This window comes from Podarcis gaigeae, assembly GCF_964106915.1.
Source record: "Podarcis gaigeae genome assembly, chromosome: 8".
Taxonomy (NCBI): Eukaryota; Metazoa; Chordata; class Lepidosauria; order Squamata; family Lacertidae; genus Podarcis; species Podarcis gaigeae.
This window is the reverse complement of record NC_139684.1, coordinates 54344717-54365779: the sequence shown is the minus strand read 5'-3', so window position 1 is coordinate 54365779 and position 21063 is coordinate 54344717. Positions and strand designations below refer to the sequence as shown.

The following is a 21063-nucleotide window of genomic DNA, read 5'->3' as shown; positions in this document are numbered from 1 at the left end:
TTAGGGCATCTGGAATCCACTGTGGGAACAGAGTGCTGGACTAGGCAGCACATTGGCCTGATCCAGCAGGTTCTCCTTATGTGAACAGGATGATCCCAAACAACACAGGCTGTGGTCATCTGAGGCTTGTTAGGACTCACTGTGCCAGTTGCTCTAAACAAACATGGATGGCCACAGTGGCACAGACCCAGTCTTCTTGCATCCAATTTACGTCTGTGATGCTTTTCATGTGGGAAACTATTGCATGATGACTCCAACAACTGATAGACAACAGTTCTTGTACACCTGGAGGGTTGTGCAATTTGCCTTGAGCTGTTGCTCCCCACTGGTGGCTGTAACTGGACTGCTAACATTGACTGTGCAACACAGCTCAGCCGATTGCTCAAATGAAACCCTCCTTAGCGAGAGCCAATTAATCAGCTGTGGAAGAACAACCTGGTGGAATCCTGCCAGTACATTGTCATGAATACCCAGCCTTAATAACACTGAGCAGCAAACACAGATTGTATCAGCTTTAATTACATAGTCCACCTAGAACAAGCCGCTAAACCACAAATAGAAACAGGGTAGAGTTGACAATCAATATTGTTGGCAGCATTAACAGAACAAGAATTTCTCATAAAGATTCCTTTACAGCAGGGTCTGGTGCTTGAAGATCTCAGGAGAGATGAGCCATAACTTAAACACACTTGTTTTCTGAGCTAATGTGCTGTGGTCCCGTCTCACAGATGTGAGAAATCTGTGGATACTTGCACAGGACTGTTTCAGGCGTCAGAGCCGCACTTCTGAATCCTCCTCCCCCTTCGCTTTGCTTCCAGACCAGCTTTCTTTCCCCTGACATGTTAGGTCTCTAGGTATAGGACGAACTTTTAGTTATTCCAGTGGGGGAAATCCTACGGGGGTCCCCACCTACAGTCTGGGCAGGTTCAGCACAGACATTGCTTGGTCCCTTCAGTGAGAACAAGGCTTGAGGAAAGGGGCAGAGCAGCCCAGGGGTCAGGTGCTCTATTTCAGCACTGCCTCTACAGCTTCCTAGGCACTTCAAGGATCTGTGCATTTCAGTTTTCCCAGTTTCTCATTTTTCAAAACTTTAATCCAGTTCTCCACATTTCTGGGTCAATTTGGAGGGGTTTTCTCCCTCATGAAATTTCAACAGCATTTTCATGTGAATTACTCCTAATCAACACATTTCTGTATGCAGTGTTGACTAACGTACATGTTTGGGGGTTTTTTTTGCAAGCTGTGTCCTCTGATACAATGCATTTCTCTGTGTTATTTTTTTACAAATCTCTTCATTTTTTATGCACACTTTCCTCTAAGATGTGATTTTTTGCAAATATAGTTTGGGGAACTGCAGTGGAAAATTCAGATGAGTGTGCATTTTGAAGGAGGTGTTTCAGTCAGCATACAGTGGTACCTCGGGTTAAGTACTTAATTCGTTCCGGAGGTCCGTTCTTAACCGGAAACTGTTCTTAACCTGAAGCACCTCTCTAGCTAATGGGGCCTCCTGCTGCCGCTGCGCCGCCAGAGCCTGATTTCTGTTCTTATCCTGAAGCAAAGTTCTTAATCTGAAGCACTATTTCTGGGTTAGCGGAGTCTGTAACCTGAAGCATATGTAACTTGAAGCGTACGTAACCCGAGGTACCACTGTATTGTTTCAGAAAAAGCAAAATTGATGGCTTTGGCTGTAAATACCTAGAGAATCAAACATCTCCCCCATCCCTGATCACCTCCATTTGTAACTGACCACTCAGAAGGAATGAAAGCTGGCTGCAAAGGAGTTAGCAGACTCTTCTTTGGGTGCCTCCTCTCCCCATTTTGCTTAGTCTCTTTTATTCAGCCTTGGCTAAGCTGGCACCCTCCAGACTCCAGCATGACGGTATGGTACTGTGCATGGATGGTATGGTGCTGTAGTCCAAAACATCTGGAGCGTACCAGGTTGGCGAAGGTGGCTTTTGTTCTTTCCCTCACGTTCTGTTGAGACAAATTAATGAGACAAATTATTACAATTGTTTGCACGTGATTTGCACGTGATTTGTATGTGATGTGCATGTGAATTGCCATGGGGTTTGGCTTCCCACCAAAGCCAGAGGCAGGATTTAGTGAGAGCAGGGCTGGCAAGTTCCAGCATGCAGGGCAATTCTCTTTCTTCATTCCTGCCCTTGCATGGTGCTAGAGCCCTTGCCTTTGGCAGATGGATGCTCCTGAGTGCTTCAACTGATCAGCCCTATGCCCAGAGCAGGTTCTCATTGAACACTGATCTCTCTCTCTTTCTTTTTTAATGCTTTATTAATTTTAAAAACATAACAAAACAAATACAAAACAAAACAATATGCATCAATCAACAAAAGGCAATCCAGTAATTAACACTGCATACACCATACATGCACACCGAAAAAGAAAATATTAAGTTCATGCATCGCTAATTCTAACATGACATTGAACACTGATCTCGATGGGCAAGAGAGTGGCTCTGAAGGAAGGAGATCCCTTCTTTTTTATAATCTTATTTTTCATTTTCAACTTTTACAATAATTTTAGCTAACCCCCCCCCCCCCGTCTTTACAAATCCAATTTACATTCCTTCGACTTCCCTCCCCTCCTTTCTGTGGTTATTTATTTCATATCTTTTTATTACTGCATATCCAGTTCAAATATATTTATGATTTTTCCCTTTCCCAACCTTAATTATCTCTTACTGCACGTGTTTATATCAATCCTGATATTGTTTTAATTTGTTTACAATATGTCCTCAAATAATCAATGAATTTTCAATAAAAAGTCTCACTTCTTGATTTCTTATTCTTCTGGTGAGTTTTGCCATTTCAGCATATTCCATTAATTATAATTTCCAGTCTTCCTTAGTTGGAACTGTTTCTTCCTTCCATCTTTGGGCATAAATCATTCAAGTAGCCCTGGTAGCATACATAAACATGTTTTTTTGTGGTCAGTAGGTACTTCCCCACCAATTATACATAAAGAAAAGCTTCTGGTTTTTTCACAAAAGTAATCTTCAACATTTTTTTTGCAACTCATTATAAATAATTTCCCAGAAAGCTTTTGCTGTCTTACATGACCGCCACATATGGAAAAAAATACCTTCTTTTTCTTTGTATTTCCAGCAGCTTTCCGATTCCGACTTATATATTTTTGCAAGTTTACTAGGAGTCAGAAACATCATTTAAAAATCTTTTTCTTTTATCACATAACATGCTATAAATTTCAAATCTACATTCCACAATCTTTCCCATGCTGCCATTTCCATGTTATATCCTATATCCATTGCCCAGGGCCCAAGTGCCCTTCTTGACAGAGAACAGTCCTCCATCTCAAAGGCAGTGAGAGAACAGCTGGAGGGCTGTTAGGCCCAAGATCCATTTGAAAGATAAAGAGCCATCACAAGGGAGAAATGCAGGGACCTTGACTCATCCTTCAGTGTCACCTGCACAATGCACTGAGCAGGCAGCACACAAGCAGAAGGGCCCATAAACAAGTTTAGACCCTGCACACAAGTCACTTGGTTATTTAAGTAGAGACTGGACGGTCATCTGTCATGGATGCTTCAGCTGAGATTCCTGCATTGCAGGGGGTTGGACTAGATGACCCTTGGTATCCCTTCCAACTCTACAATTCTATGATTCTATGGTTGCAGTCCTCCCAATTATGGGGAGATGTATTGTATTTATGTTTTTTAATATATGATACTCATTCCATGATCACTGCAGATGGTGACAGCAGTCATGAAATTAAAAGACACCTGCTTCTTGGGAGAAAAGCAATGACAAATCTAGACAGCATCTTAAAAAGCAGAGACATCACCTTGCCAACAGAGGCCCATATAGTTAAAGCTATGGTTTTCCCAATAGTGATGTATGGAAGTGAGAGCTGCACCATAAAGAAGGCTGATCGCCGAATAATTGATGTTTTTGAATTATGGTGCTGGAGGAGACTCTTGAGAGTCCCATGGACTGCAAGAAGATCAAACCTATCCATTCTTAAGGAAATCAGTCATGAGTGCTCACTGGAGGACAGATTGTGAAGCTGAGGCTCCAATACTTTGGCCATACTTTGGCCATCTCATGAGAAGAGAAGACTTCCTGGAAAAGACCCTGATGTTGGGAAAGGTTGAGGGCACAGGGAGAAGAGGATGACAGAGGAAGAAGAAGAAGAAGAAGAAGAAGAAGAAGAGTTTGGATTTGATATCCCGCCTTTCACTCCCTTTAAGGAGTCTCAAAGAGGCTAACATTCTCCTTTCCCTTCCTCCCCCACAACAAACACTCTGTGAGGTGAGTGGGGCTGAGAGACTTCAAGGAAGTGTGACTGGCCCAAGGTCACCCAGCAGCTGCATGTGGAGGAGCGGAGACGCGAACCCGGTTACCCAGGATTACGAGACTACCGCTCTTAACCACTACACCACACTGGCTCTCCAATGAGGATGAGATGGTTGGACTAAACAACAATTCATTTGTTAATTGGCACCTACAGTATACCCAAATTTTATGCAAACTGGTATTCTCTTCTGACTTTTTTGGGGGGGGGGTGGAGAGAAGTTGCTATTAATTGACCACCCTAGTAAGGGTAAAGGGACCCCTGACCATTAGGTCCAGTCGTGGACAACTCTGGGGTTGCGGCGCTCATCTCGCTTTACTGGCCGAGGGAGCCGGTGTACAGCTTCCGGGTCATGTGGCCAGCATGATGAAGCCGCTTCTGGCGAACCAGAGCAGCGCACGGAAACACTGTTTCCACCCTAGAGGCAAGTTAATAATGGTCTAAGGCTTCTCCACCTAATGTCTTCTCAAGGGGCTCTAATGTGAATCCAGATCTGACTTTCTGTCCATTTTATCATTCAAAGTGAGTTTGTAAGCAGAGGAACCAGCAAGGGTTGGCTATTCTGAGGGTATCTCAGGACACGGCTGATATTTAGGCAACTGGGAGCTGTTTTCATTAGGGCTGGTTCCAGATTAGAAGAATCCTAATCATCTGCCTTCTCCACCCTAGACCACATTGCTGGAAGCCCTGTTGTGCCTTGCCTGAGACTGATATCATCTATCAATTACGCGGCATGTCTTAGAACACAGCCTCCAAAACAGAGCTCAGCAGCCACTCCTTTTCTTGTTACATTACCATGTAGATCCAAATTCTTAGCAACGTCTTCTTGTATGCAGATCAAGTGTTGCAAATTTTCTCCTTGATATCAGAGCAAGAAGTCTTCAGAAGTGGGGCCCTGCTGGAATGTGCAATGGCACTGGGGCCAAGGGGCATTGCTGAAGAGCTAGGAAGAAGCTCAAAGGCCTAGCAGGGTGTGTGTGTCTTGTGCAGAGGCAGGATGGAGGGATCCGATACACACAACACATGGTGCTTGCAAGTAACCCTGCCAGTTGCTTTTCTGTGTGTGAGGCTTCTGCGATCCCATGGAAGGTTTCCTGACCCCAACACCAACAAAAAGAACTGTGTGTATATCAGAGTCCTGAAACTTATTATGTGCAGGGGTGGGTAGCCTAGAGTTTTAAAAAATCATAGAATCATAGAACTGTAGAGTTGGAAGGGATCCTGAGGGTCATCTAGTCCAACCCCCTGCAATGCAGGAATCACTATTTAAAAACCTCCAAGGAAGGACAGTCCACCATCTATCCACTGTCGAACAACTCTTTCCATCAGAAAGTTACTCCTAATGTATGGTCAGACTGTCCTTTCTTGTCATATGTACCAATTGGCTTGGGTTCTATCCTCCAGAGCAGCAGAAAACAAGCTGCCTTCATCTTCCATGTCACAGGCCTTTAGATGTTTAAAGATGGGTTTCCTATCACCTCTCAGTGTCTGCTTCTACAGGCTAAACATACCCAAATCCCTCAGCCATTTCTCATAAGGCTTGGTTCCCAGACCCTTTATCATCTTGGTTGCACTCCTTTGTACATGTTCCAGCTTGTCAATATCCTTCTTAAACTGTGGTGCCCAGAACTGGACACAGGACTCCAGGTGGGGTCTGACCAAGGCAAAAGAAAGCAGGACTATTACTTCCATCAATCTGGACACTTTACCTGAGCTCCGTTCCTCCAGGGGCTGTATGCTGGCAATGAGTGGTCCACTGTTGCTGATGGGCAGAGGCATTCATTTCTTTTTTGAATTAATTAACCTGGGATAAAGACTGCTCTGCTTCCATTTCCAGCATAAAGGTAAAGGTCCCTCTGACTGTTAGGTCCAGTTGCGGACGACTCTGGGGTTGCTGCGCTCATTTTGCTTTATTGGCCGAGGGAGCTGGCATACAGCTTCTGGGTCATGTGGCCAGCATGACTAAGCCGCTTCTGGCGAACCAGAGCAGCGCACAGAAACGCCGTTTACCTTCCCACCGGGGCAGTACCTATTTATCTACTTGCACTTGATGTGCTTTCGAACTGCTAGGTTGGCAGCAGCAGGGACCGAGCAACGGGAGCTCACCCCGTCGTGAGGATTCAAACCGCTGACCTTCTGATTGACAAGTCCTTAGGCTCTGTGGTTTAGACCACAGCGCCACCCACATCCAGCATAGCTACCACTTGTTAGAATTCTCATATACACCTCTCTACTTTGTAAGCCAACCCTATGCAGGGTTTGATGGGAATGTTCTCAACTAGGTACATAGTAATGTTTTTAGGACAGAAGACCAACACAGCTCCTGTTTTGGAAAACAAGCAAAATCAATTATATTCTGACTTCTCTGTGCTATGCACATACAGAAGACAGAAACCCTGCAATTTGTTTTCAGACAGTTGGCAGGGTGCGGTTGGGAGGGGGGGACTTACTTGCCCCCAGGAAAAGAAGTAAAAAACAAACAGACTTCAATTTATTTTAAATATTGCCCCTTCCAAATGTTTTTAAAGCTACATCAAAAGAGGAAGAAACATATTTAAAAGACAGGAAAAATAAGGAGGAAACAAACTGGAAGGAAAGAACTCGGATGGGATGGAGGAACAGGGGAAACTTCAGGGCCCCAATAAGAGGCGGTCAGGACTGCATGAGGGCTTCAGCCTGTGCATCCTGCTGCAACTGCAAGGGCCACATTCTCCTCTGAGCATTCTTCTGGGGGCCACCTGCCTGGGGTGGTGAGGAAAGTCAGAGGCAACAGTGGGCAGAGCAATGCTGTCAATTTTACCTTCCCACGGTGGAATGGCTTCTACACCCTCTCTGTCCTCTATCCATGCAAGCAAGAGGCATGATCAGAGTTCAATTCTGCATTTCATGCAGGTGGAAATGCTCAGGACCAGTGAGGGTGAGCTAGCAGTGGTATAGGTAAGGCTGCAGGAGTAGGATACCAAAGATGCTACAGCCTTTTCTGCTCCCTTGACCTGGGGAGAATGCAGATAATTTTGTCAAAGAGCACAAGCCCCTCTGCCAGAACCCGTGTCCTCAGGTTTCACTGGGCCAAAGAAATCTACACTTTAAAGCAGCTGGTGCCTGGATATGCATCTGTGTTCCCAGGAAAGTGAAGGTGCCACTGCTTAGTAGTAGACCACATGCTTTATGTGCAAAAAATGTCACAGGCTCAGTCTCTGGTGTCTCCAGGTAAACAGTGGTGGCAGGGGGGCATCCAGGACCACCTACAGGGGAAGAAGATTATTTATTAGGAAGTGAACTGTGCCTAGGGATGTGCCTACCTGTCCATTATTATTTTCCCAATCTTAAATTCACTTCTCCACACCAGTTTGTGAATTTTCCCTTCAAAGGTCCTCGTGGAAACCCACCAGCATTGAAATGCAAATTTCTCAACATGCACACATGTTTGTAGGCAGTCTTGCCTGATATACACATTTCTTCAAAGCTGTTGCCCCTATAACAACACATTTTGGTGCTATTTCCACCGATCTGTGCATTTTTATGTACACTGTACCCTAGGACATGCATTTCTGGGAACATTACTTGCCTGGAGAGCTGCATTGCAAAATTCAGAGAAGTGCTGCTTTCCAGGGATAGCTGTGGTTTGGTTTGTGTGTTACTTTGGAAACTGCAAATTAGGTACGTTAGCCCTTAAATGTGACCTGGGTTGCATTTCTCCTCCTTCCCAAACTGTGCCGTGATTGTACACAGGAGGTTTAGCAATGCATTGGCCAAGCAGATGTTTGTCTCTTGTGTTACAGGTGCCCTAGAGAACAGCACCATCTTCCTCAGACCCTGGAAAGCTGCTGCCAGATTGCCAAATAAGACTCTATGCTTGACTTGATGGACCAGGCTTTTTGACTCTGTATGATAGCTTCATCCAAAACATCACAAAGGAACCTGCGTGCTAACATGTTTTCAGCCAGCTTTGGAGGCAATAGCTTCATAAAACCACCTGTAGAAACATTTTATGATGTGGCCCAATCTTCTGAGCAAACACACTCCATTTCCACTAGCGCTGCTCTCCAGATACTTATCTGAAGCCTGAGAAAAAGGCCTCATAGGCTTCTCTGGGTGCTCAAAGCTGTTTCTCCTCCTCCTCCTCCTCATTAACCAGATGACTCACTGCTCTGAATTCAAACATGAGCTATGTACTCAAGTAAAAGCTATGGGACATCATAAAATCCACACCCTTAAAAATAAAATTATCCATTTGAGATTACCATTCCAGGATGGCTTTACTAACCACTAAAATTACTAACCACTAAAAATGCGTCACAGTGTTGCATTAGGATTTTATAAAGCTGAGTGCACAACAGGCACTATGTGTGCGAGTGTGGTGCAATGGACACAAGAGATGCGGGTTCAAATGCTCACCCAGCCATAAAACTCACCCAGTGAGCTTGGGCCAACTTCTCCCTCCCTAACTCCCTAACTTAGCTCACAGGGTCACTGAGAGTATAAGGTTACACCGGGTTAGGGATTGGCAGAGCTGTCCATTTTGTGCTTCCCTGAGTGTCTAACTTTCCCACTCTTAGGTTCAGTTGTCCTCATTTCCATGAGAGTTTGCCATTTTTTTCTTTAAAAGTCCTCAGGATTATGATTCAACAGCATTTTAACATAAATTGCTCCTAAAAAACATATGCTTGTAGGCACTGGCGGAGGAAGAGGAGTGTGGGGGGAGTGGTAGAGCGATACCTAGGGTGCCAACATGGCTACTCCCCTGCCCATGCGCCCGGTGGCGCCCCCAGGATGCATGCCAGTCCCGCCCCCATCTGCTCTCCATCCCCCCGGTGCTGGAGCATGAAGCTCCGCCACTGTTTGTAGGGCATTTTGCCTAACAGGCGCATATATTTGCAAGGCAAATAATGAATTTTTGTATGTTATTTTCAATATATGCATTTTATAGACACTTTACTCCAGTATGTCCATTTTTGTACACATCACTAGGCTGGAGAATAGCACTGAAAAATTGGGTGAATTTCGAAACAGCGGAATTTTTTGGTTCATTTATTGTTTCAGAAAGTGCAGATTAGATAGATTCATCTTTAAATGCAAACTGAATCATTTCCCCTTCCCATAGAATTTCTGTACCACTTAATTGTAAATAAATAAGCTCTGTGTTTGTGTGTGTGTATATTCCAAAGAATTTCTCTCCCATCGCAACAACATGCTGAACTTCTTAGAGGGAAGGTGATGGTACGAGTGGAAAACCCACACTTATAGAGCATTAAAGGCTGCCCCCCCCCCCAAAACAGCATGGTGCCTTATAAGGAATAAGTATTATGGAAAAGGGATGCAGGTAGCGGGTCTATTTCCACTCCATGCCAGTCTTCTATGTGCTAATTCATTAATCTGCCCCATCCCAATTCCACATCAATCTACACTTATTGTTTTAACATATGTTTATTGATTTTTGAACATACAGCTGTAAAAAGTTAATAAGATATACAAATCAATTAACAGTAAGAAACCATAACTCTGTGACTGAGTGAAGCACAGAGGTTTTTTGTAACGTATTTAATATTAAGAAATAAATATGGAGTGATGGGTCAGAGTGAAATCAGATCAGGAGCCATCAGATCAGGAGCCATCAAGGGGAAGTCATGTACCCACTCTATAGTGATGTAAGAGTCATTGGACTCTTGCATAAAACACTATTTTTGGTTACAAAAGATATGAATGGGAACCATGCTTTGTTAAAACAATCTTGTTTAGCCGAACCTCAGACAACTCTGTGGTAGTGAGGCAGATGTTCCAGTAATGTGATTTCCGATACCTTCTGTAATTATCCACTATGCCTTAAAACAAACAATCGAGCACAACATTTTCATAGATTTGTTCAAAACTGTCTTTTTATGTTGTGAACCACCCTGAGATCTACAGATGAAGGGTTGTATACAAATGTAATAATAATAATAATAATAAATTAAATTAAATAATTACCATAGAATCTTAGAGTTGGACACCAACACTCTGCTTAAAAACCTCCAGTGAAGGAGATAAGCACTTTTTAATATGTTTCAATCTAAAATAATACTTTTTATTCAAACTTTTTTTAGTCATAAAAATTATCATAAAATTTGGAGAAGCGTGAAATAGGAATGAAATTATAAGTATGTTCCAGGCTACATATTTGTCAGGCAAGTTGAAATCAAGTTGGTGCACTTGAAGATCAAACCTCTTCCTTGAGAATCTGCTACAATACAAGGTCTCTCCTACCGTATATAATTATATATATAGAACAATTTGACAAGCGTTGGAAACCACCAGTTGGCATTCTCAGAAAAGATCTCTGGTGGCAACATGTCTTCCTCTGGAGTTTTATTACTCCTCAATGGATTCAGTGATGTTTTGACCTCTGAGGATGCTACCGCTGGCCACAAATCAGTTTCATTCAGTTCTGGGAATCTAAAGATATACTTCAGAGTTAAGAAATTGATAATTGGAGGCTTGGGTTAAAAAAAAAAAAAAAGGCTTCCCATTTACTAACCAGACTATGAACATCCACTCCAGCTTTAGATTTATGTACTACTAAACCCCACCCTCACCCCTTGGGACGCGGGTGGCACTGTGGGTTAAACCACAGAGCCTAGGACTTGTTGACCAGAAGGTCGGCGGTTCGAATCCCCGCGGCGGGATGAGCTCCCATTGCTCGGTCCCTGCTCCTGCCAACCTAGCAGTTCGAAAGAACATCGAAGTGCAAGTAGATAAATAGGTACCGCTCCGGCAGGAAGGTAAACGGCATTTCCGTGCGCTGCTCTGGTTAGCTGGTTAGCCAGCATGTGTTTTATCACACACGCACCGCATCAGTTTCTACGCTGTGGAAACTCTGCTACAGGGAGTCCACGGAGAGCTGTTCCCTGGAGGTCCAGTGTGGAGCAGAGTGCCAGGGAAGCGTCTGGACTCCATCCAAAAGCCACAGGTTATGGGGTCAGCAAAAGAACGCTTTGAAGCTGATGCCAAGAAGTGCCGGTGTGTGTTGAAGTGAGCCGAACAGAAGCTGCAGGCAGCTGGGAGGTCCTGCCTGACGCTGGGAGGCAGAGGAACTCGCTGGGAGAATCTGATCTGCTGAGCCGGGTGCCGGAAAGCGACTACTGGAAACGTGAGTATGCTGGGCCCTGGGGGAGACGATGGCAGACGGCCATGAATCATTCGCAGTCCCCTTCGAAAAATGGACGGAAAAAATTGGGAAGAATGGAGTCGGAAGCTGAAGGCCTGGCTGGTAGCCAAGGGCTTGTGGGAGGCATTCCAAGGGCCTCCACTACCCCCACCAGCGGCTGGTGCTTCGGCAACAGAGATTGCGAATGCTCACGCGTCGCAGAGAAAAAATCAGAAAGCCCTGGGAGCTATTGTGCTCAGTTTGGATGGGTCGCAGCTACCTTTAGTGGAAGGGCTGGACACTGCTCAAGAAGCTTATCAAGCTTTAGAAAGAGTGCACCACAGAACCACAGCTGGGGCAAAGATACACACTACCAGGCGCCTGTTTGAGATGAAGCTGCGTCCTGGCGATAGCATTAGAAAGCATGTGACTGAGATGCTTTCTGTGTTCAATCAGCTGAGGCTGTTGCAAGTGAACTTTTCTGAGGAGCTGAAGGTTTATATTTTGCTCAGCTCTCTGGACAAAAGTTATGACAATTTGTGTCTATCTTTGGAATCGATGGATCCCCAAATGCTGACGCTTGCTTACGTCACAGGACGTCTAGGGGACGAGGAGGAACGCCGGATCAGAGAGGGCAGGGCTGGCACGGGGGGCTCTTCCAGTTGCAGGGGGGCCAGGCCAGCGGAATGCACGGTTCAGGCTTTTTCCACTCACCGCTGCTATGTTTGCAATTCTCCTGACCATCTGCGTCGCTCCTGTCCACAGAGAGCCAGAGAGGCTGCGCAGGATGTTCCCAAGGTCGTTTCCCATGGGAACCAGCCAGGTGCTGGCCACATGACCCAGAAGCTGTATGCTGACTCCCTCCGCCAATAAAGCGAGATGAGTGCAGCAACCCCAGAGTCGGTCACGACTGGACCTAATGGTCAAGGGTCCCTTTACCTTTATCTTTAAATCCCACCTCAAAACACAGCAGAATCATTCCTGACTGCAACCTGTTCTAATTCATGCCAAAGTTGTTTACAGTGAAGCATTTTCTTTAACTTTAGCAATTGCAATTGCTTATATTTTCTATATTGTTGCAGCATTTCAGCCACCAGCAAATCGTTACTCATTTGTCTTATATGCTTTCCTAATATACACAGTCATACCTTGGAAGTCGAACGCCTTGGCTCCTTAACAAATTGGCTCTTGAACGATCAAAACCCAGAAGTGAGTGTTCCAGTTTTCGAACATTCTTTTGGAAGTGGAATGTCCGATGGGGCTTCCGCAGCTTCTGATTGGCTGCAGGAGCTTCCTGCAGCCAATCAGAAGCTGTGCTTTGGTTTCCAAATGTTTTGGAAGTTGAACGGACTTCCAGAATGGATTTCGTTCAACTTCCAAGGTACGACTGTACTTAGATTTTGCTTCCTTTCCCTACATTCCCTATCAAACCATGGTTTACTGGGTTTACATTTACATCCAACACTCCTAGATTCACTTAGTACTGGCTTCAGTTTCTGAGCCCAACCAATCTTAAATTCAGTACTCCACATTTCTGCACCAATCTTCATTTAAAAAAAAACACCTCATAAAATTTCATCGGCATTCTAGTGTGAATTTATCCTAATTTTTGATACAATTTTTATAGTACTTATGTTATTTTCACTAATATATTAATTTTTGTATGCAACACCCCCTAATATATGCATTTTTTTTGTAAACATTGGTTGGAGAGGCAGTGTAGTGTAGTGGTCAAAGTGTTGGACTAGGACCTGGGAGACCAGGGTTCGAATCCCCACCCAGCCATTAAGCTTATGGGGTAACCTGGGACCCAACCACGGTCTTCTGCCAGACTGATCCACCTCACAGGGTTGTTGTGGAGACTAAATGAGGAGGGAAAGAACCATGTATGCCACATGGAGCTCCTTGGCAAACAAAGAGACAGACAAAAAACCAGGGGATTTTAAATGCAACAAATAAGTTAATAATAAACTGCATTGCAAAATCCAGATAAATGCAAATTTTGAAAGAGAGGCTGTATCGCAGTTCTCATTTTGTTTAATAAACTTTGAATTTGATAGCTTTGCTGTTAAATGCAAACTGTGATTAATTTATCCCCTAACTTCACCCACCACCCCCAGCCTGTGGACCCTGCAGCAGATTATCCATATGGGTTTGTGGTAGAAAAAATGTTCTGCTACTCTGCTTTGAAGTAAAATCTCATGAAAAAGGCCTGAAATGTCTTTTTTAAAAAACTCTCTCTCACACAAAAACCACCCATAATTGTGCAGGCTGTCAAAGTAGCACTTTTAAACAGAACCAGTTCTGTATTTGGTCCTGAGCACCGACAGGATCGGTCCTGTGAGTCAAAATCTTTGGCTTCAGCAAGAGAGGAGGTGTTTGCAGCAGGGCTGTGCAATAATTATTCAATAATTTTAAATAATGGGGCAATTATGATGACAAAACCATTTGGGCACTTCACACACCCTCTTTTGTTGACTGTTCAGACTGTCTGCACCACACAATAAAAGTTGTGCTTTAAAAGCTGCCCCTCCTCCTCTCTCTCTCTTTGCCTCTTCTGAGCAGTCAATAGGTAGAGGTCAAAATGTTATCTGAATCTGGGAGGAACATGGGTGTACTTTTTGCCTGGCAAAAAACAAAATGGTAGAAATGAATCTTGCTTACTCAGAACCTCAGGCCTGAGGTAAAATACAATATGGCACCCCTCTCATTTCATGCTGATTGGGCAAATCAGGATGCTGGAGGCAGGGATCATGCTGAGACCCTGCTGTAAAAATAGTAATGGGTCTTTGACCCTCCACCATAACCCTGGATTGCTACACCATTGTCAGTGACCCTCTAATATGCCCTTCTACTCCCCTCACCCACCAAAAACTCAAATTCTCCATGTTGTGTCCAAACTCAGAGCTTGCAAGATGGGGAAGCAACAAGAATAAATGTTCAGCCCACAAAAATGGTAAGTGTTATGTACTGAAGTTCTCACCCTGGGCTAGCAGGGGGATACTGTAGATAGTTTTCACTCAGGTCCACATACGCAAATAAGGGATTGAAAGTGACGTTCAGTGATTGGATAGTTACAGAAAGTGGTTACTGTTGCGTTCTAGTGGAGCTCTATATAAGCAGGCTAGCTGAACCCTTCAGTTCAGTTCTGTTCTGGCCTGTGAATAAACAAGAGCTGTTTGAAGAATCGCTGTGTCCTCTGATATGTTCACCCATAACTTAACAGTAAGAGATGAGGGGACACTTTAGGGGGAATCTGAGTGGCCATGACTAGACCCTTCACTGAGGGCCACTCATTTTGGTGCACAAATCAGCATATTCATACATCTAATAAGGATACTAGGCACTTTCCAATTAACCTAAGCTCTTGAAAAGACATTTGGAAGGGTAAGACATTGGCAAGGCCAAAAAACTGCCCATGTGGCGGCGGCATCTGTGTTTACTGTATATTAATTAAATTAAAATAAAAGCAGTGATCCTGGATAATCCAAATTCAGCGCCAAGAAAAGCTGGATTCCACAGCCTATATTCATCATGCAAATTGAACACATCTGCATTGTTTACTTCATGTGTCTTACCATTTTCACTCCTTTGCATAATTTTTGTTATTTCTAGAGAGGCAGAAGGCACTGGAGCCTGCCAACAGTTGCTAGAAACCTCCAGGAATCTCTTCCACCCACTTTCCTGGCTTCTGAGATTTCAGCACCTGCCACCCACACAACCAAAAGCTAGTAACTTACTTTAAGAAACGAAAGAAAAGGAAAGGAAAGAAACAGTGGATATTTCCAAGAAGTTCAATTCTGTGCTGCTTCTGTGCTTTCAAAGAATGACAGCATGCCATGCTATGGATTCTGGGAGTGCTATTTATTTAGCTACATTTATGTACCACTTGAAAAATATAGCCAAGCAGTTTACATAAAATGGTGTAAAATATTCATTAGAAATAGCAATAAAAACAGACATTATAGACGTAATAAAATGATCAAAATATAGATGAAATAAACCGCTTTGTGTGTGTGTGTGTGTGTGTGTGTGTGTGTCTCTGTGTGTGTATGTATACACACACAAAATTATATGACTGGGTTGGCTTGCCTGAAGTTTTTAGCAGGTGTCAAAAATCACACAGTGAAAGTGCCTGCCTGCTATTCGCTGCAGACAATCAGTGCTGCTACACTAAAAAGATGTGTTCCCCTTCGCCAAGCCGTGGGGGCTCAAAATTAACAAGATCCATAATGGAAATGATCCATTTAGGGCCACCAAATTTTGGCTTCACTCAGTGCGCCATATTACCAAAGATTGCCAAAGTCTTTCCCTGAGGGTTCCATTGCCTACAAGCAACAATAGCTCATGAAATGGATTCAGGCAGGAAGACAACGTTTGCCTTGCTCTTGTGGCATCATCTATTATTAATTGCTGCGTACAATCTGTTAACTCAGCACCAAGTCAGTCCCTTCTAAAAGCCCGGGGGAGTAAAAATGTTTTTAATTGGTGTTCAAAGCTGGCCAATGATGACATCATTGTATCTCAGGAGGGAGGGGATTCCATAGCTAAGGTGCCACCATGGAAAAGGCCCTATTCCAGGTCACTGAAAGAGAAGCCTTGCCTATGAAAAGGATCTTTCCTGCAGAACTTGCTATGTGGACAGCCTGATAAAGCTTTCGTCTAGATCAGGGGTAGTCAACCTTTTTATACCTACCGCCCACTAATGCATCTTTCTTGATGGTAAAATTTCCTTACCAGCCACCAGTGCTCAATGGAAGGAGGATTCGGCTTGTTCCGTAGAACCACCTATCGCCCACCTAGAATCCTGAAACACCCACTGGTGGGCGGTAAGGACCAGGTTGACAACCCCTGGTCTAGATGCAACCTGTTGCCTCAGATGGATAAAACTCAAACAAGTGGTAATATACAATTATCTATACGTTACAGGATTCCATCCATGTGATATTGCTACATGCCCTATAACTGGCTCAGGTGTGGCTTATTTTACTCTCACTTGAGGACTCCAATACATGTTATCATATTGTTCTGATCTGCATGCTGTCCTAGATGCTTCCCGTCATACCCTCCGTGTGAACCACAGGGGCATCGCTTGAGGCAAAAAGGGAAATGTTGCTATGCTATGCTGCACCACCTGCCCCCACAGTTGGCCAAGCCACCATGCCACTCACCTGTGACAGCTCTGCCTGTGCCGCCTCTCTGCTGGCACAGAAGCAGCGCTGGCATAAGGAGCGATTTCCAGTAAGATCACACACGTGAGATTCCTCCCGAAATTGATGCCAGTGCTGGTGCAGCTTGCCCCCACTTTATGAGTAGGTCAGACCCTGGTGAATCCTTCCATTTATGCTCTTTCATTCTCCTCTCCTTTCTCTTTTATTAATAGAGCAATTTCCTTTTGATGCTAATCTGGAATGAGGGAGAGTACTCTTTCTCAATGCTCTCGATTGCACTCCACAAATGAGCAAAGGCAGGTACCCAGAAATTGCCACAGCAGTAAAACCAGTTCTGCCCTGGTCTGCCCACCAGTTTCCAACTGAGCCTCTGTTGCATGATCACCCACATTACAGTTAAGGCTGCAATGGAGCTCAAAGGGCACCCTGAGCATTGCTTACAGAAAGAGGCTGAATTGAAAGATGCTAGGGCTGTTCCCCAGACTCCAAAGAACCTCCAGCTCTAAATACTTGGGCATTTGGGTTTGAAATGCTGATCAGGTTGTGATGTGTTTTGTGAAAGCACCAACTTATTCACCGATAGCAGGAAAGGCAGCAGGAGTGACAAAAACCTGACTGAGTCTGAATGGCAACCCGCTCACCCGAGAGAGCCATATTTGGCATTTTGCTGTATTGTCAGCAAAATGAATGCTGACGTTTGGGAACACCGTTGATGATATATGAAAGTGGATGACACGAGAGTGCTGCAACTCTTTTGCAGTTGACTTGCAACATTGACTTGAAGGCCTTCAAAATGGCTGCATGTAATGCTGAGCTTTGGAAAACAGCCACTCTTTCGCCAGAGTGCCCTCACTTCCCCCATGGCATGTGCTGTGCATGGATGTTATTGCCTTCCTTTCAACACGGCTTGTTTGAGACATGCTTTATGGTGGATGCTGGCCAATGGATTTTGGGGTCTATTTATTTGTGATGCATAAGCAGCCAGGCCCAGGTGCTAATGGTTGATGTGTGGCTTCAAGGCCCTTGCTCTCCTTTCTTAGGGTTCCTTAAGCACGACTTGGATTTTGAGCATCACATGGCAGAACAGAGTCACAAGCAAAGGTGGGTTCTACCAAGCCCACATTCCAGCATGTTTGCACTCCTGTCTCAGCGACGTTGTATGCTGGCTTGGTCATGTACACAGAATGGAAGATGGCAGGATCCCCAAGGATGTGCTCTATGGGGAGCTGGCTTCAGGCACCAGGCCAGTTGGCAGACCAACTCTACATTACAAAGATGTTTGTAAAGGAGACATGGAGGATGGCAACATCAACCCCAACTGTGGCTCTCCCTTGCAGATGACTGCAGTGTCTGGAGACAGTCAAGTTGTTCATCCACAGCAGTGACCAGAGGAGGAATGACCACTGGGAGGAGTGCAGAGGGTAGAAACACCATGGTGCATCTGCAGCAACACAACAGGACACCTTCATTTGCTCCAGCTGCAACAAAACATGTCTCTCCCATATCGGTCTCTATAGCCACAGCAAGTGCTGTAACTCTCCAATGGTTTGACTTCAAAAGCATGTTCCTTCATTGTCTCCCAAAACAGATGTTTGTCAAAAATAACAAAAACGTTTTCTGTTGTATTGTAATTCTATTTAAATCATAGCAAAGCCTTTATCATATAAATCACATATACAAAGTTTCTGCAGTTTGGTGTCTTCTTTTTTGGTCACCTCAACTGAACCTTTTCTTGCTCCCAAAAGTTTGCAAAGATGCTTCCCAGTTTGCTGGCCTGTGGCCTTCGTCCTGGGCAGGCCTGCTAGCCTGTTCCTTGCAATGGCCAGCTGGGAGGCTTCCTCACATGCAACTTGCCTTGCTTGTCATCTGTATGTACTTTCTGGGTCAAAGAAGGGGGGATTTAGCACGTTCTAAAGCTGGTGTGGAGCCTGGAGCCAACCAACCAATCAGCCAATAGACCAAAAATCAGCAGCACGCAGTATGCAAGAATCTCAGAGCAAAACAGAATGTGAAGTGCAATGTCAGAGCCAACATATTAACACTACAATAATATTAGGTTAGTCTGTGATGATGCTCATCCCATTTTCAGGTGGTGAGCTGTTCTCTTGTGCTCTCAGCCACTGTCAGTGAGATTCTTGGGTTTTTATCTTCCATCAGTGATATTTAACATAAAACTGAACTGACCTTCCTGGTAGTTTGGTCAATAAGTGTCAGCCAGAGAACTCCAGCATAGAAACTGGAGAACAGGAGGACATATGCTATAGGCCAGTAGTATCAGTTTTGATGAATGAATGAATTAAACCAAATAGTTTTAATTGGATTTTGGATAAATGTGCAACTGATTGTTACTGTTGTGCAAGGTATTGTGTCATTATCTTCCTTAGTGGGTTGTGCAAACCGCTGTTCTGAAGATTGCTTTTTATATGGTTGGGTAGGGGGCACTGAGAATGAGACCTTCCAGTATAGGGCAGTATAGAAATAAAATAATAATAATAATAATAATAATAATAATAATAATAATAATAACCACCACCACCACCACTGGGGGAATTGCCCTACAAAAGTTTGGGAACCACCACTATAGATTCTACCTCCTGGTTACTACAGGGGCACAATACTCTTAAGCAAAGACGGGTGCCAGCATACAGTTTATACTGATATCAATGTTATCCTGGGGGTCTGTCTGGCAATCTCTTTGCACGCCAAGCTGCCAAGAGGATGCTCCCATGTGACTCTGTTTCCCCTTTGTCCCCATGTCCTCCTACACTCTGCTGCTTCTTGTCCTCCACCCAGGCTCATCCCTTGCCTTGACTTCGCCCATTGTCACTTCCACCCCCAGATGCTGGGGATTAACAGCTGCTAAAGTCAGATGTCACAAACACAAAAGATTCCCGAAGTCCCACCCTTTCTGCATATGATCCCAGCAATAATTGGACCAGCTCACGCTATTCTGCTTCTGTATATCACAGACCAGGATTGCTGCAGGGCAGAAATGTATCCATGGTGGTGACATAGTTTGAAGGCGATGTCAGGTACAATTGCATCACTGTGTGCTCAGCTCGGTCGCACTAAAGACCATGGAGCCATGCTAAATTATATCCCTCTTCAAGTTCAGCTGATAATAATCATCTTAGGAGGGGGGTGAGTTAGAAAGGCGAAAATATTTCCTGAGAACTATTATGATTATGTTTTCTGCCAACATTTTTTTGGCTGCAGGAGTGGCACGAACCTATCCCCCCCACAAGATACCACCTTTTTCTCCTTTCTGACTTCATCATGTTGGAAATCCCAGCCTATCAAGAAGCACATAGTGAAAAGAATGATGCCACTTGCTGTGGGCATATTATTATTATTATTATTATTATTATTATTAGGTTTTTCAAATTACAGTTTTACAGTTGCATATCCAACATACAACATGAACATGAAGACAAGATTCCATAGAATTTCCTGGACTTACACCCTCCCCTTTGTGGGTCCTATTGTTAGTACAGTGGAACCTCGGGTTGCGAACATGATCTGTGCATGAGGCACGTTCGCAACCCACAGTGTTCACAACCCGCAGCCCTGCGTCTGCGCATGCACGTGATGCGATTTGGTGTTTCTGCGCATGCGCGAGCGCCGAAACCCAGAAGTAACCCGTTTCGGTACTTCCAGGTTCGGCATCGTCCGTAACCTGAAAACACACAACCCACAGCGTTCGCAACCCGAGGTATGACTGTAATTTCTTCCTACATCTTTTATAATAATCCAAATCTTTTACATCTCTATTATATCCAAAATTCACCATTAAACTACAAACATTGTTGCTGTGGGCACAGGAACTGAGAGTAAGTAAAATACAGCAATGTTAATTATCAGGGAAACATTTCTGCAAGCACCAGAAAATGCCAGGAAAGGCATTTTTGACTCTGCTGAAAATGTACACTGCCCCTGTTCCGAAACACACACACCCTTGTGTACTGAATGAAGGAGGCACGTCTGCATGTTATGTGCTTGTCCAATACTTATTTATTACATTTCTATATCACCCATTCCCCCAAGAAGCTCAACGTGGTGCACTTGGTTGCCTGCCTCCCCAGTTCATCCTCACAACAACCCTGTGAGGTAGGTCAGGCTGAGAGACGATGACTGGCCCAAGGCCACCTAGTGAGCTTCAGGGCTGTGGGGGGATTCGAACCCTGGTCTCTCAGGTCCTAGTCCTACACTTTAACTATTACACCACATTGAGCTCTCTTTATCCATGGTAGAGCCCCAGAGGGATTTCTAGCACCAGGAATGTGTTCTGGAACATGTCAAATAAGAAAAAAAAAGTCTCAGTAAAGATCCAACATTTGATGACTGTGGGCATTCACATGCTGATGCTGAATAACTGGAAGATTTATTGTGACTAACAGAACCCCTCCCTCTTTTTAGGTAGTCAAATTCCTGATGCATCTT

At 44.3% G+C, this 21063-nt stretch overlaps 1 long non-coding RNA gene across 1 annotated transcript; it reads right to left on the bottom strand.

The window, feature by feature from the left end:
• Positions 1 to 1699: 1699 nt before the first annotated feature.
• Positions 1700 to 15484, bottom strand: LOC310851977. Its single transcript, XR_014567931.1, has 3 exons — positions 14436 to 15484; positions 2789 to 2915; positions 1700 to 1974 (listed from the first exon to the last, which is right to left on the bottom strand). It is a non-coding gene; the product is annotated as an uncharacterized lncRNA (long non-coding RNA).
• Between the last annotated feature and the right edge of the window lie 5579 nt (positions 15485 to 21063).